The following is a 26,509-nucleotide window of genomic DNA, read 5'->3' as shown; positions in this document are numbered from 1 at the left end:
CCTTTGTTTCTCACTTCTCTAGCTTGTTAGTAATAGACAATAAATCTTACTATCTCCTTATGCCGAGTCTGTTTTGCCTGTTACAATAATTACTGAGTGATTTTCTCATCCTTATCTCAACCTTTGAGCCCTTTTCACATATTTTCTCCCCATTCCTCTTTGAGGAGGGGGAGTGAGAGAGCAGCTGTGGTGGAGCTCGGCTGCCCACTCGAGCGGAACCACGACAACTACACAAGGACTGAGTTAGGGTCCAGCCTGACCAACGGAAAAAGAGTGAGGTAGATGTTTGGGTTTGATTATGATGGGGTTTGTTTTCTTTCTTTTGTGTCATATAAATTATTGTACTTTTATCCCTATTTTAAGTTTTGGAAACAAACTAAAAAAAGATTTATTCTTATCTTCCATTGTTATGTAACCATCCATATGCTATGGGTGATTGTAAGCTAAAAATCAAAGCTCACCATCTCTTTGATATACCTTCAGTGAGGAAAGTGGGACTTACTGGCAGTTTGAACTCTTTCCAGTTTATGGCTCCAGAGAATCCTTAGGGTAATATGTTAGCTCAGTGGTAATATGTAGTATCTCAGTTGCATCAGGAAAAAGCTAATGAAATAGGAAAATAGGAGCCTTGATGGGATAAGATTTTTACAGTCATATATGCAAGTGAAAAAAAATAAAAATAGAAAGGGAAAGTAGGGCAATAAAGAGCAAAACTGTATTCTAAGTTTCCCAGGTCAATTTATGAGCCCAGTTTTCTGACTTTTGCCTTTATTATTGCCACTGAATTGCATGATCACAGGAGTAAAATCACTCTTTCATTAAGGGCTTGTTACTACTGTCATTAAAAATAGTGATAACATCTGACAAAAATTTTCAACAGTCTGACGGTCAAGTGTCACGGCTGATATCTATCTCAAAAAGAAAAAAAAACAATACAAATAAAAATGTCAATTTGTTTGGAAAAGGACAAGAAATAACTGGCTAAACTTCTTTCCCCTGTCTTTTGGGATAGCAAAAACATTTGCATTTGTTCATTATCATACTTACCAAATAATCTTATATGTTTTATAGACATTTTGCATTGTATGCAAGACTGCAGTGCCTACCTCTTGATGAATAATCATGTCTGGAACACAACTTTTCTTATTCTGCAGTTATATGATCGAGTCTTACACAAATTAAAAACTTATTTGATGTGCTTCTAACAACTTAATATACCATGTCAGACCTGAAGTCAAATTCATAAAGCAGATCAGCAAAAATTCATGAAAATCTTCAAAAAAATTCTTTTAGAATCTTAGTAACATTAATGAACAATTAAAAAGGTTCCATCAGGATTATGTTAGTACTCTCCTTCAGTTGTAATCCTATCAGTGTGGTTAATTTTGCCTTATAAATTATTCTCCTCTAACTCACAGTAGTTTAAAATCCATTTTGCCCTTACTCACATCACTAGAATTTTTTGCCATTCCTTGGTGTCTTGTACTGCTCAGTGGGGGAGAAGATATGTTCGTTTTGATCTCTATGTCAGAAAGCAAGATTATATGAGTCTTTCAGGATCTCAACAGGGTTAAATTTTACTGATAATTTACTGAGGAATCATTAGAGGCTTGGCAAAAACACATCCATTCTAAATAAACCAAAATAAATATAAGGATAGAGAGAAAGACTATAGGGATAGAAACAGGCATAGAAATAGAGAGATTACCACTTGTGGATCCCACATTCACTTGTCCTCTTCAGGTTCTCTAGTGACAGGTGTGCACATGGGCACTCTAGCATTGGAGTTTTAAAGCTTAGTTCCTGCCTGTTTGGGGAGGTTTGGGAGTCCTACACAACCCTTTCCTGGGTATGTGCATTTCATATTAGGGAATGTTCGAGAAATGAGTCTGATGTAGTTGCTGGGGTCTGTGGTGGTCTTCTACCTGCCCCTCTCTCTTCCCTTCCCCCTTCGTATTTCAGGAGTAGGCAGCCAGGTTACTTTTGCCTATGTACTTAAGTAGGGAAACAGGTCAAGTGAGACACTGCCGTGCCTCCATGAGGCAAATTCCTCACCTTTGTTCCCTCTCAAGATAGTTAAGACATAATAAAAACTGTGTTGTGGTTGCTTGGAGGAGCTGGGCTGGACACCAGGAACAAGAAGGTAGCTGAATGCTAGCAAGGTCTGGATTCTTTAATGATCACAGACTCACAGGAAGTTTAAGGTTGGAAGGGACCTCTGGAAGTCATTTGGTCCAACCACCCTGCTCAAACAGGGACAAACAGAGCAGGTTGCCCAAGACCATGTAATATCTTTATTGATGACTTGGACGAGGGAATTGAATGTACCCTCAGTAAGTTTGCAGGTGACACCAATTTGGAGGGAAATATTGATTTGCTAGAGGGTAAGGAGGCCTTGCAGAGGGACCTGGACAGGTTCGGTCGATGGGCAGTGGCCAAGGGGATGAGGTTCAACATGGCTAAGTGCCAGATCGTATACTTTGGTCACAATAACCCCATGCAGCACTACAGGCATGGGGCAGAGTGACTCGAAAGCTGTGCAGAGGAAAAGGATTTTGGGGTATTAATCGATGCTTGCCTGAACATGATCTGGCAGTGTGCCCAGGTGGTCAGGAAGATCAACAGCATCCTGGCTTGTATCAGGAACTGTGTAGCCAGCAGAATCAGGGAGGTGATTGTGCCCCTGTACTCTGCTCTGGTGAGGCCACACCTCAAGTACTGTGTTCAGCCTTGGGCCCCTTACTACAAGACACTGAGGCCCTGAAGCCCTTTCAGAGAAGGGCTACAAGACTGATGAAGGATCTGGAACATAAGTCCTAGGAGGAGTGGCAGAGTGAACTGGGATTTTTTAGTCTGGAGAAGAGGAGTCTCAGGGGACACCTTATTGCTCTCTACAACTACCTGAAAGGAAGGTGTGAGGAGCTGGGGGTCAGCCTCTTCTCGCAGATAACTAGTGATAGGACTAGAGGGAATGGCCTCAAATTGTGTCAGGGGAGGTTCGAAATTAGGAGACATTTCTTCTCAGAAAGAGTAGTCAGGCATGGGAATGGGCTGCTCAGGGAGGTGGTGGCATCACTGTCCCTGGGGGTGTTCAAGGAAAGGCTGGACCTGGTGCTTAGGGACATGGTTTAGTGGGAGACATTGATAGTAGTGTGATGGTTGGATCTTGAAGGTCTTTTCCAACCCTAATAATTCTATGTCCAGATGGCTTTGGAAAATCTGCAAGGAGGCAGACTCCACAGCTTCTCTCGGTAACCTGTGCCAGGGCTCAGTCACCTGCATGATAAAAATACAGAATCATACAGGATGATACAGGAAAAGTTTTTCCATCAGAGAAAACAGTTAATTTTTTTTTTTTTATTATTTATTTTTTGGATATGTTTAAATCCCATAAATCAGAATTACCTCCACACAGTTTTTATGGAAAAGAACACACAAGTAATGAGCACACCATAACATGAAGTTACCAAGTCGAGATCAGACTTCTGAAGCCGATTTTTAGTTATAAACAGCTTGCAGAACTTAGCACACAAATAAGTACATAAAATTTTCCAGTTTTGGTACATAAGGTGTTGGGATAGATGGTCTAACCACAGCTTTCAGGGTCAAAAGCTCTGAACATGCTACTATGTTATCTTGATTTTTGACAAATTTAGGCATGTACCTAAGTACTTTTTAATCCAAACCCAAACCAACCAAACAGAACCTTTAACAACAATCAGTTTGGTCTTAATTGTAGCTAGTAAACACCATTTTAGAAGTAATTCCAAAGACTTTTAATTATGGAATCAGTAGAGAGATGTAAATATTTTTACTGTGATTACTTAAAAAGAACATAATGAGTAGTCTGAAGCAGTCTGCAAACCCAGAGACTGTGCAGAGCAGATAATTACATAATTGGGAATATGTCAGCACCCATACTCTGAATTAGAGAAAGGACTTGAAAAGGAAAACATCTTTCTTCTATTTGAATTTTATGGATTTTTTAAACAAAGTAATCAATCACTTCTACTTAAGAATAGGTGTTGGGTTTCTTCCCCTGCAATTTATACCAAATTGTCCTCTGACATTTTATTTTGCTGTTTAAAGTTGTTGCAACTTTGAATAAAACACTTTTTGTGCATTGTGTGTTGCAAATTAATTGCTCCTGTCAGATTAACAGCTCATCCTGGGAATACAGCAAATTATTATATACTTGACAATGGCTTTTTTAGTATAACCATGAAAACTGAAGGGAATGGATGCAACAGAACCCCCCCAAACAAAACAATGAGTCCCACTCCCCCTTGAACAAATAAAACGATAAGCAGAGCTCAGTTCGTCTCAGAAAGAGCCTCCAAGCAGTGTCATGTCAGATATTGAAGTGTAGAGTACATTCACCCTTCAGGAAAGACATTTTTAAATTCATTTCAGTCATTGCTCATAATTGAGTTTAACAGTTGAAAATCCTTCAGTTAACCTCCTGTCCATCTTTGTTTCTTCTTCTAATACAATTGCTTGGAGAGAGAAAAAAAAAAAGACTATCTAAACAATATGGAATTTTGTTTACACCAATACATATAAACACACACACCTATTTATGTATATAACAACAATACCAGCTATATATATATATATAGTACACATACATATATTTTACACACATGCATATATACGTAGTATATATGTCTAATACATATATATAGTATTGTTGTTCAATATATGTACTGTTGTTTAATATATATAGCAATATATATTTATATGTATCCACCATCTCTTCACATACACAAAGAATAAAAGAAAAAAAAGTCAAAGCCATCTGTTTTGGGAACGTTAGAACTGATGCAGGCAAATAATTGCAATTGCTTAAATTGCTTCTTTTTCCATACACAAAGAAAATCTCAGAGCCACATGGTACAAACAGATCACATATGGAAACTAATTAAAACCCTGTCAAAGTGAGCTTGTCATCTTCAACTGAAGTGAGTGAACAGGAAAATGGAACAACACTGCTATAAAATTTGGCACAAAAAGTTGCTTTTATTTGAAAATATCTTGAAAGAATTCAGAAGCTGAAATAGCAAGTTCTTGAAAACACTGCTTTTAATCATATATATTTTATTACTCCCCTACTATTCTTTGGATATTTTGAAGTTTCTAGCCATGCAATTTCTCCAGCTTGACTGGAATGGTAACATCACAACTTTATCTTGTTTTGACTATATGCTTTTTTGACAAAAGCATATATTAATTTGTTCCGTGGAAGAAAGATATGTAAGGAAGTAGAATATGGATAGGGAAAGAGTAGTGAGGAAAACAAAAGCATTTAAAGGAGGAGGGTCCTTACAGATGCTCCTTGAGCACACCTGCTGGGTCTAGAGGTCCTACTGGTCCATCAAACATTTGATCAAAGTACCAAAAATAATCTAATTACCTAAACAGCTGATAGTCTGAAGCTCTACCTCATCCAATACATTTTTTTTTTCTTATTTAATTTGCTTTGGACAATTCCTTTAAAATGTTGGTTTTGCTGCTACCAAATCATTCCCTTTTAGTGTTGTCTCTGTCCTGTCAACATTTCGTTTTGAAATCTGATCAGCATGTTTCTCAACTAGTAGAACAGAAAAACTTTCTTACCCCTAATGAAAAGTCAAATAAATTTTGACATCTCTCTATTGATGTTTTAGTAATATACTGAATACCTTAGATCCAGTTTACTGAAGGAAAAAAATATTCCCAGCTAGGTTTTCTACCTGCTCTGTTTCAGTACTTGCTGTCTGTCCAGCTCCACTTCTTGTAACAAAACAAAACCTAACTTTTACTAACTTGTAGTTTATTTCTGTCAGGATCCCAACCATCCTCGTCTGGAACCTCAACCCAAAACAGTCATTCCAGGAGAAGGATTTAAGATAAGCCTGGGGACATTTACTCTGTCTATAACAGAAACGAACTAGTCCACAACTTAGTATCTGTCTGGAAACTGCTGGACCTAATCCTGATCTGGAGGCTAACTTAATGGTTTGATCTTGGAACTTAACTTAATAGTTTGATCCTCTTCATCACTGTGGGTAAGGAAAAAAAAAAAAAAAAAGTTTACTTTAGTTCTCTCTTCCCCTCAGTTCCTTTGTTATATTTCCCATTCACCTGCTGGCTTCCAATGCTTCCTCACTTGCCTGAGTAACTTCCTCTGCTCCAGGACTGCCTTGAAGAGGTTGTCTATGCCCTTATGGTGAAGCCAGGTTGGATGTGGTAGGCCTTTTGTTCAGGACACCTAGCCTTCAACACTTCCAGGGAGAGGGCATTCACAGCTTCCATGGGCAGCCTGTTCCAGTGCCTCACCACTCTCAGAGAAAGAATATCTTCCTAATATCTAATCTAAACCTGCCCCCTTTTAATTTAAAGCCATTACCTCTGGTCCTAGCACTATACTCCCTTCCAAAGAGTCTCTCCCTAGCTTTTCTGTAGGCCCCTTTAAATACTGTGAGGCCACTATGAGGTCTCCCTGGAATCTTCTCCAGGCAAAACAACCCCAACTCTCTCAGCCTGTCTTCATCGGAGAGGTGCTCCAGCCTTCCGTTCAGCTTTGTGGCCCTCCTCTGGCCTCATTCTAATACTCTACGTCCTTCTTGTGATGAAGGCCCCAGAGCTGAAAACAGCACTCCAGATGGGTTCTCACAAGATCAGAGTAGAGGAGGAGAATCACTTCCCTCAACCTGCTGGTCATGCTTCTTTTGATGCAGCCCAGGATACAGTTGACCTGGGCTGCAAGCACATATTGCCAGCTCGTGTTGAGCTTCTTGTCAACCAACACTCCCAGGTCCTTTTCATCAGGGCTGCTATTCTACCATATATTCTTGGGTAGGTAATGCTTGTTTGTTTGTTTTCTGATAATTTGAGAAAACTAAAGGAAGAGTTAGGATAGAACTGAAAATCTTTAAGCGTATTTACTTTATTTATGAAGTAACATAGAAGGCAGTCTTACTGTGGTGGTTTTACACCTACGACCAAATGAACTCCACCACACTGCTCTCTCATTCCCTGTCCTCGAAGAGAACATGATGAAAAAGGGATTAAGATTATTCTTCTCCATAAAAACAGGGAGATTGCTTACCAACTATTCATGGGCAAAAGAGACAGCACAGGAAGATTAATATTATTTATTATTACTAGCAGACTAGAACAGTGAGAAACTAAAAGCAAGTGAAAAACACCTTCCCCTATATTCACCCTCTTCTACCTTATCCCCCTCAAGTGGCACATGGGAATGGGGTTGTGGTCAGTTCATAACACTTCATCAACCGCTGTTCCTTCACGGTCACTCTCTGCCCTTGTGGGGTCCCTCCCACGGGATGCCGTCCTTCCGAAACTGATCCTGTGGGGGCTGCCACAGGCAGCAGCTCTTCAAGAACTGCTCCCACACGGCTCCATACCACGGGGTCCAACCCACAGGAGCAAACTGCTCCAGCATGGGTCCCTCACAGGTGGCAGCTCCCCCCAGGCCCCCTGCTCCTGCGTGGGCTCCTCTCCACGGGCTGCAGATCCGGCCTGGGGCCTGCTCTCCATGGGCCACAGCCTCCTCCAGGCCACATCCACCTGCTCTACCGGGGGCTCCTCCACCCATGGGGGGGCTGCAGCATGGAGATCTGCTCCATGTGGGACCCATGGGCTGCAGGGGGACAGCCTCCCCTTTCCCAACTGCTCTTGTACAGCATTTCCACCCCCACCCCCCTTCATTAAATCTGCTCTCCCAGAGGCCCACCACCTGACAGTTCTGGCCAGCAGCAGGTCCCTTTTGGAGCCGACTGGAGGTGCCTCTGATCTGACATGGGGCAGCTGCTGGGCTCTGCTCACAGAGGCCACCCCTGCAGCCCACCCACCAAAAACCTTGCTATGTAAGCCCAATGTGAGAAGAACCAAATAAAGGAACAAACATTTTATCCTGTTATTATGTAGAAGACCAGTCAAGGTCCAGGACTCTTATGTAAGTTTTAGTAAAAATCTTAAAGGATTTTTTTTTAAGAAGGGAGCTTAAATTCATATGGATCATGAACAGAGAATGAAAGGTTTTTGTAACTAATAATTGCTTATTTTGTATTCTGCACTGATAATTTCTGATTGCTTACTTCATTCACTGACAGAGTAGGAAGAGTTTGGAATTTGGCTTTAGCATTTGATAGCCATTTTCCTTTCTACAGAATAGTTAAATGTGTACTGGTTAAATATCATCATAAACTGTTTACGGTAGACAAAAGTGGACTTTATATGAGTAATGCATTCTGAATGGTGACTGAGAAGCAAATCAATGTGTGTGATTGTTTACACTATTTACTGTATAGAAGTGAGGCCTGAAAGGTGGTTTTATATTTGGAAACAGGCTTATCTTCTCCCATTCATTTTGCATTGGAAATATAAACAAGATTGCTTTTTGTCTCCCTTGGTTGCAGGACTTCTGAATGTCCTATTAATATTTTAGATGGTCTTTGTGCTTACACAGGAAAGTTTATTCAGTAGCATGAAGGATACATTTATTCACTGCTGCCAGTGGATGTTTATATAAAAATTTCAAATATTATTTCTACTATTTAATATATGTAGTTTGACTATGTCCATGAGCTCTGGCATAGAGAAAATATGATTAATTGATCTCTACAGCCTGCACTTGGTTTGGATATCTTCCATTGCAAAGACTGTGAATCCTGCTACCATGTAAGATTTCTCAGATCCAGCCTCTGTTCAGTAGTTACGCTGAAGCAGGACCAGAATAAATCATTGCAGACTCTCTAAGCCAACATATATCATTAGGCTTGAAGTTATGAGCTTAGACAGATGTCCTGAGACTGCAGTACAGATCCATCTGTAATCAGTGAAAACGAAGAAGAAAAATTACAGTTGTACTTCTACAGTGAATATTAATCAAATCCCAAACTCCAGTTAGAAACAGCCAAGGTACTTTGGTCCCCTTCATTTGAGGGAGTCAAAGCTCAGACATGACTTTATGCAGTGGTTCTAGATCTCAATTTGCACATGACTCTCCGTGTGAAACATATTAATCCTGGAGAACTGCTAAGAAATCTAGATCTCACAGAAGACAGCGATCCAGTTTTGCTTTCTTACTCAGAACTTATTAGGAGAAAAGAGGGGAACAGGATTTTTTGCTTTCTTTTCATTGTGGTTTCAGAATAGTCAGCTGGAAAGAATTTGTCACCTGCAGATTCTTCCTCCTTGAAAAATACTATAAGAAACAAAACTCAGGTAACTCTACATTTCCTGGTCTAGCAGTAATGGGAGCACTGGAGGACCTGCTAAGTCTATACACCCACGGTATTTTTTTATTTGGTTGCAGAACAAAAATCCTCAAAGCATAGACATGTTTGAGATGAAATGCAGATCATGTCCTTTGAATTATAATTTCAGTGCCCTGCATTTTGTCCAATCAGCATTCCTGATTTTTCAGGCTGTTTCCTTGTAGCCTTTCTATGACATTTTCCTCACATCTCTTGCTGTCTTCCAAATTAAATAACATTACACAGGCAGTGCTTGTAAGGTATATCTTGATTTGATTGTCTTGAAAGATAACTCTTACAATGGCTCTTAGAAGTGACTGGCAAGTTAGGTGCAGAAAGTGCTTAAATAAACAATAATTTGAACCAATGAATCTAAATTTATTTTGTTGTTGTTCTATGTGATTTGTTGCCTTCATTTATGGAGTCAGACAAACATATTCATAAAATTTCATTCTCTCTTCCTCAGCTAAGTTATTGCTTCATTCACATGTTAAAGCTTCAGCAAACAGACTTCCAAATCTTCATAGCAGAATGGATAATTTATGTAACACATTTCACTGAATGAATTTATGATTTTTTCTCCTTATCTTGTTGTTCTGAGTGTATCTGTCCAATAATGATGTTTTACACTCTCTGGATCAATTAAGAAAACTCAAATTTAGCTACATTATAATAATATCCATATTGTAATGAAACTATCTAAATTGCAAAGAATTATTTCTGTTCCCTGGTTGGAAGAGAGATCAAACCACTTCAGCACAAATATTAAAAAGTAATTTAATACTGTTTTCCATAAGTATTAATGCCAGTAAACTTCATTTTTTCAATGTTTGTGGAAAGCAAACAAAAAAAAAAAAAAAACACACCTGGAATGTGGCCAGTTAGATTCACTTAGCAAGTCTAAAAAATACAACTAAGAACTTTATATTGTTCATGATATTCTTTTTAATACTAGGAGCTGATGTTGATGCTGGAGACAACTTGATCCTATAGTGGGGAAGGAGACTAAGCTACAAGGAAGTCATTTCATCTAGTGGTTGTTCCTTTACAGGTGTATATTTTTAGTGTTTCTTCTAATAAAAGTCCTAATAATCCTTTTCCAAATAGTATGAAATAAATGTTATCCTGTTGTAACTTCTTCTTGAAAGGTTCTAGGTAGATTACATTAGTTTTATTTTGTCAGTGCTCACCCAGAATATGATTCGATGAACTTGCGTGAAAGAAGAGAATATAGAATATATTGAACGATTAACAGATAAACCTGGTTATGCAGATTTTATAGGTTGATTATATTACTGAAGAATGAAATATATGACACAGTAAGCATCAAATGCATTTTCTGATGCCATGTTTTAGAACTGACGTTCTAAGTTTACACAAAAAATACTGTTATGAAAATACCAAGGAACTTGAATACAGAATGGAATAGTTTCAGTGTGTTTTAGACTTATTCATGAGTATGTGTTCTTATTGCTATTACAAATCTTGCTGTTTGACCATTAGCTGAAGAACTTAAATCAATGGTTCATAATTTCCCCACAAGGATATGAAATGGATACCCTTATGTCTCATGCAGCTTGACAGAGTGCAATTCATCTCTTACTTCCATTTGCCTTGCTGCCTCTTTATATTTATATATATATACTTATAAATATGAATATTTATAATATTAACAAGTCCCAGGCAGACCAGACAGGAACATAGAAATTAAATATAGCTCTGAAAGCACTCAGATATTATTATTTTTAATATTTTATTATTATTATTACTTTGTTTTGTTTTCACACTTCCTCTGAGAGTAGACATCTGAAAATATTGTGGTACTGCAGTAGGAGGAGAACTTCTGAAGAGAAGGTATAAGCAGAGATGATGATCAGCAGAGGCAACTGTCAGTTTTTTGAACAGGGAAAACCCAAACACAGAGCGAATCCTGAGATGAACAGCACACAAAACATGCACACATGATAAAGAATCAAGGAGGAAGGAAAAAATTGTATAGAAGAAAAAAGAAATATTTATCTAAATGTATATCTGACAGTCTAACTTCCTAGAATTGTTCCTGGTTCATATGATGCTACTTAAGAATGCAGTGGCCTCTCAGTACTATCCTGGAGAAACATATCTAAATTCTACAATACAGAACTGGAAGGGTGATAATGTTCACAGTCCTGACTCCTACACACAGCACAGTTCAACAATGTGCATGTGTCTATATTTAGTCATTTATACAAGAATTCCAATACCCTGAGATAATAAGTTTCTTGCTATATATTGTACGAATCCATTCATCTCAGGATTTCTCAGAACAAAACTTATGTCTTAGCTCAATTTTTAACCTGATACAAAACTTGAAAATAGATCAGATATGGAGGTCTGCTCAGATCTCAGCAACCTTATCTGCCTAATTTGGATGCCCTTTGCCATCCAAGATAATCTGGCTCATCCTGTTCTGAATATTCTACCCTATTTCCTTTGTTTGTTTGTTAAATACAAATCCACACACAAGTGTGTATGTGTATACATCTCCCTTTCCTCCCCCTCCCTGTATATCTGAGAGCTTCTGCCACTTCCAAAGACTTTGGTTTGAAGAAACATTTGGATTGCAGTTTTGTTACTGTCATTATATCCTTTCTGAAATGTCTTTCAGGTTTGATTTTGATTACATCATCTATTTTGCCCTATGTGCTTCAGGCCACGATTTTAGCCTGAGTAAACTTTGTTGTCAAATAGTCTATGGATGAAGTAGTATACCACAAGATATCAAACAGGAAAATGGGAAATACAAAGACCTCCTTGTCAGCTTCTGTTCATAATCTTTACAAGGATAGCATTACCTCCATTTTAATCTAACCTTAAGTATTTAAATTTCAATAAAACCATTTTTGTTTGTTTGTTTGTCTGTTGTTAATTTCGAAATAACTAATCTTAGAGAACTGAGTTAACAGGTTTTGTAATTTGCCCACTATTGGAGGTTTGCTCTAAACATTATTAGTATTCCATACTAATCACTTCTGGATCATACAATTACATCTGCTATTTCTGTAAAAACAAACGAAAAGACTCCTTTAAAATAATATAGTTCTGTTCCTTCTCTATTCTGTAAAGAAAAACAAGAACATAAGAGAGAATATGTATAAAATCCTGGAATTTTAATTGTGATAGATAGTTCTGCTGCAATTTAACCAAAACAGGGCTGGTCCTCTTTAATATTTTCATCGATGATCTGGACGAGGGCATTGAGTGCACCCTCAGTAAGTTTGCAGATGACACCAAGCTAGGTGCGTGTGTCAATCTGCTCAAGGGTAGAAAAGCTCTGCAGGAGGATCTGGATAGGCTGCACCAATGGGCTGAGGTCAACTGCATGAAGTTCAACAAGGCCAAGTGCCGGGTCCTGCACCTGGGGCGCAATAACCCCAAGCAGAGCTACAGTCTGGGAGATGAGTGGTTGGAGAACTGCCAGGCAGAGAAGGACCTGGGAGTGATGGTGGACAGTCGGCTGAATATGAGCCAGCAGTGTGCTCAGGTGGCCAAGAAGGCCAACGGCATCCTGGCTTGTATCAGAAACAGTGTGACCAGCAGGGCCAGGGAGGTGATCGTCCCCCTGTACTCGGCTCTGGTGAGGCCGCACCTCGAGTACTGTGTTCAGTTTTGGGCCCCTCGCTACAAGAAGGACATCGAGGTACTTGAGCAGGTCAAGAGAAGGGTGACGAAGCTGGTGAGGGACCTGGAGAACAAGTCCTACGAGGAGCGGCTGAAGGAGCTGGGCTTGTTCAGCCTGGAGAAAAGGAGGCTCAGGGGCGACCTTATCGCTCTCTACAGATACCTTAAAGGAGGCTGTAGTGAGGTGGGGGTTGGCCTGTTCTCCCACGTGCCTGGTGACAGGACGAGGGGGAATGGGCTTAAGTTGCGCCACGGGAGTTTTAGGTTAGGTGTTAGGAAGAACTTCTTTACTGAAAGGGTTGTTAGACACTGGAACAGGCTGCCCAGGGAAGTGGTGGAGTCACCATCCCTGGAAGTCTTTAAAAGACGTTTAGATGTAGAGCTTAGGGATATGGTTTAGTGGGGACTGTTTGTGTTAGGTTAGAGGTTGGACTCGATGGTCTTGAGGTCTCTTCCAACCTAGAAATTCTGTGATTCTGTGATTTTATCTTCTGACAGAAATGTTCTGACTTAATCTTGCAGCCTGACATATCCCAGCTTTCCCTGAATCTTATTTATTTATTTATTTATTTATTTATTTATTTATTTATTTATTTATTTTGTCGGTGTAGCTATTTCTTTTGCCTTGTTGTTTGCCAAAGTTTGGGGGATAATATGTATTTATTTTATTTTTTTTCCTGATATTATGAATATATTGTTCTTCCATTCTTAAGTAGCCAAGTTCCACAGGACACAATGTAGTCTATTCTTTCTTAGTTGAAGATTTTTAGCAAATATTCCTCTGGAATGTATTAGCAGATTATATTATACACTTATGGTGTATAATGCACGCAGTGAATGGTGAAATACTCCCACTTCAGATCTTACATATAATTTGAAGTGTTGATTCCATTAGAGAAGGGAATATAAGCTCCCTTTATGCACCTTACATATTTTTTCAAGTGTCCGTTTAGACTACTGAGGAAAAAACAAGTCTTTATTGTTGGTGTTGCAAAGTCAATACTTGAATCACAAAATGCAACTTTTTTTTTTTTTTTTTTTTTTTTTCTGACATAAGGATCGCTAAAACTAGCTGCTTAATTGCAGTTTAGGAATATGTTATTGTATGTAGTACCTGCCAAAGACATTTCTGGAGCTTCAGAGCAACACAGTATTTTTAAACAAGCTCTTCATATTTCATATTGAATGGTTTGATGCAATAAAAGGGAGATAGATGGGCAAGCGGGACAATCATTAACAAGTTTTTTAAACACTAAGCTTTTTCTTCATCAGTGTGCCTGTCCATTTTCCAAATTAATCATTGATATTAACTAATGAATATCAGACTCAGAAACCTGAGATATAATACAGAGATGACCAAATTTCCAAGAAGGATTTCTTTCCTCTCTGTGTTATCAAATATTTGGTTTTATATCAAATTTGGTTTTAAATTTTAAAATGCAGAAGTGAAAAAGATCAAGACTTTTCACCAAAACTATTAATGTTGTTTTCTTCAGAGAAATTTTTTAATCTCTTTAGAGTTTGAGATGTGGATTTATGGGCAGAAGTGGACTGAAATCTTGGTGGCTTTGACATCACTGAGATCAGAATTTCAACAGTTAATAGGTTGGTGAAACAATATCTCTAGCACACATATATTTTGGAGTTCTTCACATACCTGTACTGAAATATTGCCGTAAGTTACAAGACTCAACTCAATAAATATTTAAGAATTGGCATATTTGAACATTTATCTGAAACCTTACAAAAATCTACTAGAACTCACTAAGTTCATTCCTACAGCTTTTTGTTAATATAGATTTCAATAAATATTGAAAAATTATCTCTTATGAGAGATCAAGTTTTGTAATTTTGCAGGTGCTATTGTAATTATTTTTTTTTGGGGGGGGGGGAGAGACAGTGGTAGCATTCTTGAGTTTATGCCTATTCAATACTATTGTTAGCACACATAGGCAGAATAAGATGTAACAGCCATGCATTATTTAAAAGCCACCCCCCATCCCTTGACAAGTGATGACAGTTGAACATGACAATTTTGGAGATGCTTATTTGTTAAGATTTCACAATAATCACTTTTCAGACTTCTTGCAAAATTCCTGTTAAATAATAGTTTGAGACAGCTCAGAAACAGTACTTTATTCTATTAAACTAGAAAATTCCTCCCCAAACCATCTGGGCTGGCAGGTGTTCATCATCAGATCTAGGTTGCTATGAGACAAGAGATTGCTCATGCTAATTAGTCATGCAGCAAGAAACTCTAATTTTGCTCATTTAAAGCAACGTGCATTTACTAGGGTATATTATCAATACCTGTGAAGCTCAAGGTTTAAAACTCAAGTCAAGGATGTGAAAAAGTAATGATTTCATCTTTGAAAAAGTCCTTCAGAGTAAGACCTGTGAGGGGGCTATAAATATAAGAACATAAATGTTCACAGGTTTGTCCTTAGCTCTCTCACCCATGGACATCTACATTGTATGAATGTTAGTGTTTACCTGCTTGAGATAGTCCCAAGTCTGGCTAAATTATTCAAGTTAAAAGAAATTTGCAGTGCTTCTCTGAGCTGGAGTTATTGTAGTGTTAGACTCCTGTGAACTTTCCTAAAGTTTCAAGGTGCAGGACAGAAGAAGGCAGGAAATGCCATGCAAAGTAGTATGAGAAGCTGAAAAGTCCTTGACTAAGTGTAATCACTTCTCTGCAACAACTGAAACATCAGTATGTTATCAACTTAGTTCTCATACTAAATCCAAAATACATCACCATACCCACTATGGGGAAGATTTATTCTATTCTAGCTCAAACCAAGAGAATTCTTCATGCCACCTAACCCTGGTAGCACTCTAAGAAAGACTCCAATTTTGGATCCCTAATTTCTCTACCCACTGGCTCCCAGATACTCTGCATATGATGTTCTAAACTCTTGGACTCTTTGTAAACGCCATAAAAAAATCATTAAAAAATACATTAAAAGTTAGGTTGAGAGTGGTATACAAGGATTGGTTATACCTCCACTAAGAGGTCAAGACTAGTAGAAAAAGGCTGAGTTCAGTCTAAAGAACAATTGGGCAAGATTTCACCATAACCATGGTCTCATTCAACAGTGATAGCTGCAAAAGACAGTGTAACTAACGGTTCCACAGAATGGTTTCTAAAGTATCTTCTGATCCTGGCTTTCAGGTTTATGCATGCATATTTTTCTTCACCACAAAAAAAAAATGTAAGGATTTCAAAGAAAACAGAACTCAGAGAGTCCTCATGCCACAGGAATATAAGTTTTTTGTTTGGTTGTTTTTTTTTCTGCTTGTTGTTATTTTTGTCCCATAAAACTTGCAAAGCTTGTAGATGGGCCTATGGAGGGGAAAGACAGTTTGTCACTGTCACTCACCATGATTGGTGAATAATATTGTAAACTATTAGTGAAAACTGAGGATTTCAATTGTCTTGGACTGATAAAGTCCCCAGTATGGCAGTTTCTCTGTTTATCTAAAAAGCCAGATATTTTTCTCTTTAATTTTTCTGTGCCTGTTCTGAAACCTAGCTAAAACAAATTCCTAATGAGCAGCCCTTAGTCAACCGTCAAGGCACTTGAAATCACCTCAGACATATTCTTTGCCTACTTTTCTACTTTTTCTCATTGGCTGGTTGTAGCTGCTCCCTGACAAACCTACAGGAGCACTGAATCACTCTATGAAGATCTTGCTGTTAGAGGGCTGAGACTGTCACATCAGAGGCCATGCTGTCTCTGATTTTCTGTCCAAGGTCATGAACCATGTTCTGAGCTGCATCAAAAGAAAAGTGGCCAGCAGGTCAAAGGAACTGGTTCTCCCCCTCTACTCTTCTCTTGTGAGACCCCACCTGAATTTCTGTGTTCAGCTCTGGGGCTCCCACCACAAGAAGGACATGGAAATGTTAGAACGAATACAGAGCAGGGACACAAAGGTGATCAGAGGGCTGGAGCACCTCTCCTGCGAAGACAGGCTGAGGGAGTTGGGGTTGTTCTGCCTGGAGAAGAGAAGGCTCCAGGGAGAACTTATAGCAGCCTCTCAGTATCTAAAGGGGCCTACAGGAAAGTTGGGGAGGGACTCTGTCAGGGAGTATAGTTCTAGGACAAGATGTAATGGTTTTAAACTAAAAGAGGGCAGATTTAGATTAGATATTAGGAAGAAATCCTTTTCTCTGAGGGTGGTGAGGCACTGGAACATGCTGCCCAGGGAAACTGTGGATGCTCCCTCCCTGGAAGTGTTGAAGGCCAGGTTGGATGGGGCTTTGGGAAACCTTATCTAGTGAGAGGTGTCCCTGCCCATGGCAGGAGTATTGGAATTAGATGATCTTTAAGGTCCCTTCCAACCCAAACGATTGTATGAAATGAAGTCAGATCCAGAGACAACATCTACATCTTCTGATGCATGGCTTGCATTTTAGGTATGTAATTAATTCAAACAGCATAACAAGGTTTGTTTGTTTGTTTGTTTGTTTGTTGGTGGTGGTTCTTCAGTTGGAAGCTTTTTTTCTCTGTTTCATCTCTGTCCTCTTTGAGTGTACTCAATAAAATGCATATGGAATAATTCCAAGGAAGAGACTCCAGGCAGCTTCTCCTGTAACTAATACGTGATCATATGTGTTCTACAACAAGCATTCTCCTGGCTTAATAAATATACAGGGGCTCAGATTTTATTTTTATTTTTCTTGATGGCACACAGCCACCCAGACAATGAAGAAAAAGAAATAGTGTGACAGACCAGTTTATGATGCAGAAAAATGCTTTAGACTTTTGATTCATAATGATAATAAGCAGTAGTCAGCCTTCAACAGAAACAGTGACTTGCAGCGTGCAGCTTATGTTGCTTTCTGTGATTCAATATTTCCCCTCTATCCCCTTATCTTTTTTAATCAGAAGAGCCCAGTTTCAATTAAAACAGAACAGTTGGATTCTGCAAATTAAATTCTACTGTGAAAAATTCTTCACTCAGGCTTAATACTGCAAGCCTGGTTTTACTTAAGATAGTCCTGGGGGACCATAACCATCTCCAGCTCTATATACATTTTCAAGTCACAGGAATAAAAGAAGTGGATCTTCAAGAATGAATCACATGATGATGAAGGCTTGATGTCCATATGCATTTTGGAGGTTGAGGTGGGGTTCTTACTTCTGCCCAGAGTCTGATGTTATGTAATGAATGTTAATTAGTTGAAGTGCACTAGAACATTCCTGAAGCATGACTTTCAGTTTATTTTTAATCTGAAAACAATTGACTTCATGTACTCCAAGAATGTCCTGATATGAAAGACAGCAAAGAAGGTCAGTAGATTCACTTTCAGAAGCCTTTCTTGATCTGAACTAAAAGCTTCATACAGATGCATCATTCATTTTTCAATTCTCCAGACATAAAATGTGAATTATATTGCAAATTTCCTATTGTATCTCTTTAAACCTCTTTAAACCATAAGTTATTTAAGTCTAAATCATCTTGAGTCTCTCTATACTGTGCATAACTTCAATAGGCCCTTACAGGTTAACTGCATTAACATGAAAATAATAAAGATATGGTATACCCATTAAGTTCTAATGCTTGACTGGGGGTTCTAATTTTGGTTCTTAGTCTGTTCCTAAATTTTCATTTTCATTTTCAAATTTTCAAAAGGCTCAAAACTTTTGATCTAGTAATCCAACTCTGAAGAATAGAACTACTGTAAAGCCCCTCTGTTTCATGTTGAAAATAAATGTCATCATGTGTCATTGTCCCCCCAACCCAATCCAACAAATCCTCATAATCAAAAATTAAAAAGAAAAAAAAAAGGAAAACAAGGAGATCATTTGAAGCAGACTTGAAAGGTATTCATTACTTTCCCCACAGAGAAAAGTTTGTTGCAGCAAGAGATGAAGCAATGTAATGTGTTCCACTGTGTTGTTGAGTGGCCGGATTCATTAAAGCCTTATTCACTCATGCAACAAGCAAACTGAGAAACATGCTGATTCAAGGAAAGTTTGATTATGTTTACATATATCATTCTACATCCAATTATGGAGAAACAAAGTTTTGTTCAGTTTTGGTATGGGGGACAGGAAAGCAGGCATTTTATTTTCCGGTAATGCAAACTTTTGAACTGAGAATGTGGAAAAAAAAGCGCTTAATATTTTTGATGAACCAAGTACCCAATGCTGCTGCTCCTTTTATTTTTTTTCTTCCTGTTTAATTCACCTGTTTGTTACCTGATTATGCCATGTGTTTTTCATTTATTTTGTTTGCTTGTAAAAATATAAGAAATATAAGAAAAGCTCTAAGAAAGAGCTTTTATCTGCTATTTGTACATATCACAATATAAACACTGTTTTTGTCACCGCATACCTGCCTTAGGTGGTCTGAAACGTAAATATTGCAAAAAGAGCAGGAAGATAGATTTCCAAGCACTAAACAATTAAAGTGAGTTAGAGGGTGGAGGAATGTGGGGAGCATCCTGCACACAGAAGGCTACTTTGATGGAGAGCATTTGTTCTTCAAAGAGTGTCCACTCTATAGCTTGATAAGACAAGTTGAAAGACCAGATGTTGCACAACATTTGCTCCTTATAACCATATTTGTGTGAACATAAGTTAATAGGCTATGGGTTTCCAGACTAGTTTGACTAGTCAGAGGGGATGGGAAGGAGATATACCACACATGGTTCTTTGTTCCATGAAGAACAGGAGAGAAAGGAAGGAGGTAAGAGGGTCATAGATAAACACTACTTCTTATAACTTGTATAACACCCCTTCAACAATAGAAAGGCTGTTGAACACTTTTTCATACTGTCCTACTAGGTCAGGTGTTCCTATCAGCATCTTATCTTACTAAGTGCAGGTCACTAAATTCCAAAATAGTCATTTAAGAAGCAAAGTTGTATGCTTTTTAACAAAGTTTTGGGGTTAGAACAACAACATTTACACCCTGTCTTTGGAGAGCTGTGAATACCCATTGTTAAAAGCACATAGTCAAAGAAACACTGCTTTCTCCATTGTCCTTTTAGATGGCTTTAAGCAATCATCTTTTCTATCATTTTTTCTGTTAAATCAAAGCCATGAAGTTGAGATTATATGTATGTCCAAAAATAACCTGTCTGGACAGATGCCAGAAAAGGAACTAAAAAAGAAAATCTGATACTCTAATAAAGAAAGTATAACCTGTGACTTTATTCTCTCTAGACAAGTATTTGCATAGACCATAACATACACACACCCTCCACAAAAAAAGCACAAAAGTGGGATGTGGGAGCAGGTGTTGTGATAGTCACTACCACAAGGAGGATGAAGTAGGTGCTGTGGTGGGTTGTGCAAAGCTTTATCTGGTCACAGCTAAGAGACTGAGAAAAAGGAGAATGGGGGAAGCAGCACAGAAAGAAGTTTTAACCTTGGGGGGGAGGGGGGAAGGAAGGCAAACAAAAAGAAAAACAACCAAGAAATAGAATAGAAACCTGAGACATAATGCAGAACCTGGACTTTTCTCTAGCAAAAGAAAGCTATCAGCTCAGTCTCAACCACAGCTTTACTTACTTTCAGTAGAGATTTAGGAAATACTGTGTCCTGAAATCTTTGGCAATGAAGTCATACACAGTATGACACCCTGCTTACACTTTTGAGTCAATCACACTGTAAATCAGAATGGTTTCTACCCCCTCTTCCATTGACCATGTCTTTAAAAATACCTATTAATGAGCAGACTAAAAGTCTGCCAGATACTCTGACTGCTGGGCTGACTGTTCCCACAGCTGGCAGTGAGGGTTGGTGTGGGTTGCAGCCCCCACCTCACACGAGGCTGTTGGAGGAGAGGGCTAGGTGTGGTACTCCCCAGCATGAGATTGGTGTATGCAGCCCATGGGAAGGCTGAAGGATCTGCCCCACCACCCCACATTCAGAAGTGGCAGCAGTGTGGAGTGAAGCGCCTGGTCAGCACCTGACCTGCGGCAGGGATAATGAGCTCTGCTTTGCCTGATGATACCTGGGACACACCAGAGCCCCTGTGCTGTTCAGGGCAGCCTAGAGGCACCCTGCTGTGGCTGAACATAAAGAACATAGGTACTTCCCCTATGTTGGTACAGAGCAAGGTTAAGTTTTTCATTTCCAATAACACTTGAGAGTTTCCATGCCAGAGGACGTTTCCCTTGGACCTTTCCTGCTGTCCTGTGACGCCCTTATGATTCATCAATGATGTAGAAGGCCTGAGTCACAAGTGTGGCCCACACGTTGTATATAAATCACATTGCTCTGAGTACTTTGTCTCAAAGGATGCTGACAGAATTTTAAAATATCCTTCAAAGAGAAAAACAACCTCAAACACATGCAAAATCCTATACAAGCAATTCCCTTAAATAAATGTCTAATTGGAAAGTGCTTAGTGCTTATGGTTCACAACTTATGACATTTAATTCTTTTTTTTTTTTTTTTTTTTAAATAAATTAGTGAAAGTCTGTTGCTGAGCTAATTAGTCAACTGCTTTTCATTACAGTTTTGTTTCAGCTTCTTGCCAGCTTGGATTTTTATAAGTAAAATGAGCATGATGATTACAGCTTACTTTCTAGCAACCTGATATACTGAATCCTTATATCTCACATACCTCAGTAATTAGCATAATGTCCAAATGTAATGGGTTTTCTGGTACAGCATCTGAGCTCCACCTCTGGTAACTCATATAATTTACTAAACAAAATTAACCAAGCATGGCTTGTAGATGCTGAAGCTTATTGACAATAAGACATGCAAAAGCTTAAACCCTTCTTTGCCTCAACTGTGTGTTCTCTTGCACTAACATTGTACTCCTTCCCTGAATAATCAGGTTAACAGAACTGAGCAATATTGTGAGCAGAGGATTGTTATATATGTGTAGACGACAGGGTATATATACTGATGAATACTGATGACAAGGACTTCATCATCAGTCTATGTGATGCAAATGGGTTGTACAAAAGGCTCAATCATTAGGATGCCTGCATAAAATCCTTTAAACTACCAGTTACTCTCTGGAATAAATTTGTCCCAAGGTAAGCTTAAGGTATGCTTAAGCTTACCTTAATAAGGTATGCTTATTCCTCATATGGTCAGGTGTGAAACAGGGAGAATGGCTTTTCTGCATCTGTGAGCATAAACACATTTTCAGGGCAGGGCAACAGGAAAAAATAGGTAGAGCTGTGCTAACAGCTAAAACAAACTTCCAATCCAATCCTTTTCACAGTAGAGAAATAACTGCAGATAAATTCTGCACCAATGTGGACATGAGAAAAGATCCCCTCAAAACTATCTTTTTTAGCCCACATTAGATTTAATTTTTCATCTTTGAACTCATTGCAATAACAAAGCACTTCAGAAAAGCAAACAAACAAAGTTTAAGTCAACCCCTCTGCACCTCAACCCAAGAAAAGCACTGCTGTTGTTTTCTTTGGATGAAAGAAACTGAAAAATGTGAGGGAGTATGCTACCAGTTGAGTAATAAGCAAGCCATCCACAATAAGTACACTTTGCAAGACTCAAAGCAAGATAACAGGATAAGAAGCCCTCTACAAAGTGATAATGGATACATTGTTCATGATAATACCAGCGATAACAGCAAGTTGCATTTTACAATAATGTATCGTCTTGTACAGATGATAGCGTTTGAACTCCTCTGTGCTCTTCTTTCTTGCTATGAAAAATGAACAGTAAACAATAATGAGTGCCTCTGCCTAACATCTTGATTCTCTGTTTGAAAGATGCCACTTTTAGGTAAAGAAAGCTTCAAAAGCCTGCCATTATCAAATGAAATAAAATCAGTATGCGTTGAGATGTTTGTACTTGTTGGATTTGTAGCAGCATTAGTGCACACACACACACACACACACAAAATAAATAAATAAACAAAACTAAAGCTATCTGATATAATTTGTTTCTTGCTTTGGATGCAATTCTATGTTGAAGCACACTTCAACGTCAAGCCTTCTTATTCTTTACATTTTACTGTGGCTGATATGATGTATAGAGGCAAAGGAAAATACAGACCAGATCTTACTGTCATTAATCACTCTTCTAAAAGAGCAGCCCATAGCTGTAGACTGCACTTGGAGCCATGATCTCATTACAGGCTCAATGCCTGGATGAGGGCAACTCCAAGGCAAACTGCAGATGTGTGAGGAGGTTGAGCAGATGCCATAGCTGCAACCCAGCTGGCACTCCTGTCTTGACATGAGAATGGAATGGCCTTGGCATTAGGACAGAAAGTATGGATTAAAATGTTGAAGATGGTATTTTTTAGTAACTGAAGTAATTAACTGAAAAAAAATAAATGGAATATTCCAGAAGCCTGTGCAGGTACATTAAGTTGCGCACAGCTGGAAGTGGCTGGATAGTGCAATAGGCTAACAGGAAATTAAATGTAGTACTTCCAAGAATATGTAACACCTGTCTTCTATTACCCTCTGTTCCACATGGAACGGATACCCCCGGTCTACGATGTTCAAATGAGTCAAAACAGAAAAGCAGAAGCACCAGCTAGCTAAATAGAAAATGTCAGTAAGTGCTATGGAGAGGAAAGTCTAAACTCTGCCCCTCAAAGGGCTGACCCCCACAACAGCTGGCAAGCAGTCAGCAAAGGCCCTTTGCATTCTTCCTATGCCTCAGAGAAGGCATGAATTTCAATATTTTCCTGCACTAGTAGTTCACTCCATTTCATAGTAGTTCACCAGAAGCAATCCTCATTAGCTGCTCAGATGGTGACAACTGCAGTTCTGAATCTTTTTTTTTTTTTTTTTTTTTTTTTCCCTCCCTTAATGATACAGGGAGCTTCTCTCTTTAAAAGCAAACTCTCAGGGCATGCTGTGAGCAGTTGTTACAGGATTTGGCTCTTAGCTCAAGCTCTGATTTATTTCATGAGAGAATATAAAGTCTTACTTCCAATTTCTTTTTCATAGATTTTTTTTTTTTAAGTTAACAGAAAACATGCCAATTAATTTAGGATAGGTTTAATTTTATCCGATAAAGAAGGATTTAATGGTGAATTAATAGAGAAGGTTATAAAAATAAATTGCTTTTTATTTATAGCTCTTTTAATACCTGGATATGGTAGGGTAAGCTCCTTCATTCACCTATTTATTACATTATTATTTTTTATTATGATGATTTATTTTGTGTTTATTAAATGTTAATGATGGGAACTCTTCTCATACATCTGTCTCTAAATATTAGTCAGTGCTGGACCTGCAGACAGTCAAAATTAAAGAAAATAAGATGGTTGTTTTCAGATGTTTAAAACTGTGAAGGTGATTTTTTTTTTCCCACTTTGGTGCTAACTGAAAAAGATTACCTTCATTTTTTCCAGGACTTTAACCTAAATTTTGCTATGGAATGAAACACCAATGAAATTGTCTGTGAAATTTCAGAGGCTTTTGAGGGTAGAAGAAAAAATGTACAATGAAATGTTAATATGTAATGATATTCTAATTATTCCCATGGGCTTAAAATTGTGAGGGAGACGACAAAGATATAATAAGTAAATAGAGCAGGTTTTGTGTATTGTTCTTTTGAACGTATTTTTCAGGACAGCTCTCTTGGTATTAGCACTAGCTCCTTCCTGGTAAGATTTAAAAAAAAGCAACTAACTTCAGTACATTGAAGTTATTACATGAACAGGACTTGGCATTCTTTAACTTTGGAAACAACTACTTTGATGTTCTAGATGTTCTCTGAATGCAAAGTCTCCATGAAAGTGTGTTAGCCCTTGAATCTGTGACTAGTAATGAGTTTTAGCTTTACTCTACCTCAATTCATGAACACTCCTGTATTACAATTTTGTATCAAAATGAACAAAGAAACCTCGTTTTCTTTTAGATTTTTTTTCATGCTATCTTTTCATCTATGAGTACTGAATAACCGTGGACACTCATATGTATAATTGGTTAATACAATTGCACTATTGTCTGTATTTTTCTATTCAAATTCAGTGAACTTTCTACAAAGGTTAGCTGATTCATATATGCAATTTATTATTTCATGGTAAAGAAGTATTTTAAATACAAAGAAAAAATAAAATACATTATGCAAACATGCACTTAAAAAATTATCAGCAGCTAAAGATAAATCTGAATTTTGCATTCATAACTTTTTCAGGAACAGTTCAGAAAGCCATGAATATAGTAGTCAAAGGCTATATCTCTATGGACGTTCATAGAGATATGGGGGTTTCATGCATGTTGGTCTACATGCATGAGAACTCCACACCAAAAGTTACCTATCTCAATCTATGGCACATTTTTTTTCAAATAATCACAATAACAATAGCAATAACAATAATAACAACTAGATTCTTGGAAGAAAAAGATATGTTACAAATATGTAATCCTCATTGCTATTTTTTTCATTTGTATCCACTGCTCACACAATCACAAATAAATATAAATTGACCAAAATAATTGTTTTCCGTTATTGGGTAAAACAAGTTATAGCTAAGGAAACTTTCTAATGAACTTCCCAATAAAGTTTTATTTTAAAACGCACATTTCCATCATAAGCATATAAATATTGTCAATGTCCCTTATACAGAGTAAGGTTTCTTCTCTCGTTTTAAAAACCATCAGAAGTGTTGTCCCACAGATAGGAGCAGATTGAAAAAGTTTCTTGATACAAAGTATGTAGAATACATTACCTTGCATTAAAAATCTCAAATGTTTCCCATTATGTCAAATGTAATTTCCTTCTCCAACTCCTAGGAGGTTTTGAAGCAGATTGATTCCTATAAATTTTACAGGCATATCAAGCTACCTTTTCTGAACAAAATAACTTTTTTTTATTTGACTTCTGAGCTGCAACTCACAGCAACTTTTATCTTTCATGTAGTCTGTTTCTCTTAAAGTTTCAGTACGTTAGGTCACATTTAATCAAGAGACTTGCTTTTTAATGAAGTAAGTCAAAAACAAACAAACAAACAAACAAAAAACTGTAGCATTTTACTACTATAACTTATAATGTCAGTGGATTTAGTACTCACAGAAATAAAACTGAATTTCAGCAAATCTGACAGTGCACGCTACCACACAGTGCAAACATTGTTGAAGGTATCCATGTCACTGTATGTGATTCATCGCTGAGACACACAGTAGGAGGGTAACAGTCACAAATGTCTTCTCAGGGTCTTTTGATGCAGTTGTGAAGAATGACTGAGTTGGAAACATTGACTTCTCTTATTTTCATTTAGTAAACTGAGACAACATGTGAACAGAGGCTACACAGATTAAATAAAATGTATTGACTGACAGTATCATTAGCCACCAGCATTGCATATATGGAGTTGGAGAATCTATTTCTGCTTGGAAAAATGCAAAGTTTTATAGAAAAAATATGTAAATCAATGGAGTTAGAGTACTGTTGCATCATTCAACCACTGACAAATTGACTCAAGAAAGTTTGACTTTCATAGCTCTGTGTAACAACAGGAAAGTATTTTTGACCACTGTGGGATTTCTACGTTCACATATTTGCAGCAATACTGTCTGATCATTATACAGATCTGATGAAAACATGCAAGACAGGAAGTGAAAAAAATATCTTAGTTTTGGTTTATTTGTTGTTGTTGTTGTTGCTGTTATAGTTTAT

Source organism: Anas platyrhynchos, chromosome 1, assembly GCF_047663525.1.
Source record: "Anas platyrhynchos isolate ZD024472 breed Pekin duck chromosome 1, IASCAAS_PekinDuck_T2T, whole genome shotgun sequence".
In the NCBI taxonomy this organism is placed as follows: domain Eukaryota; kingdom Metazoa; phylum Chordata; class Aves; order Anseriformes; family Anatidae; genus Anas; species Anas platyrhynchos.
This window is presented reverse-complemented; position numbering follows the sequence as displayed.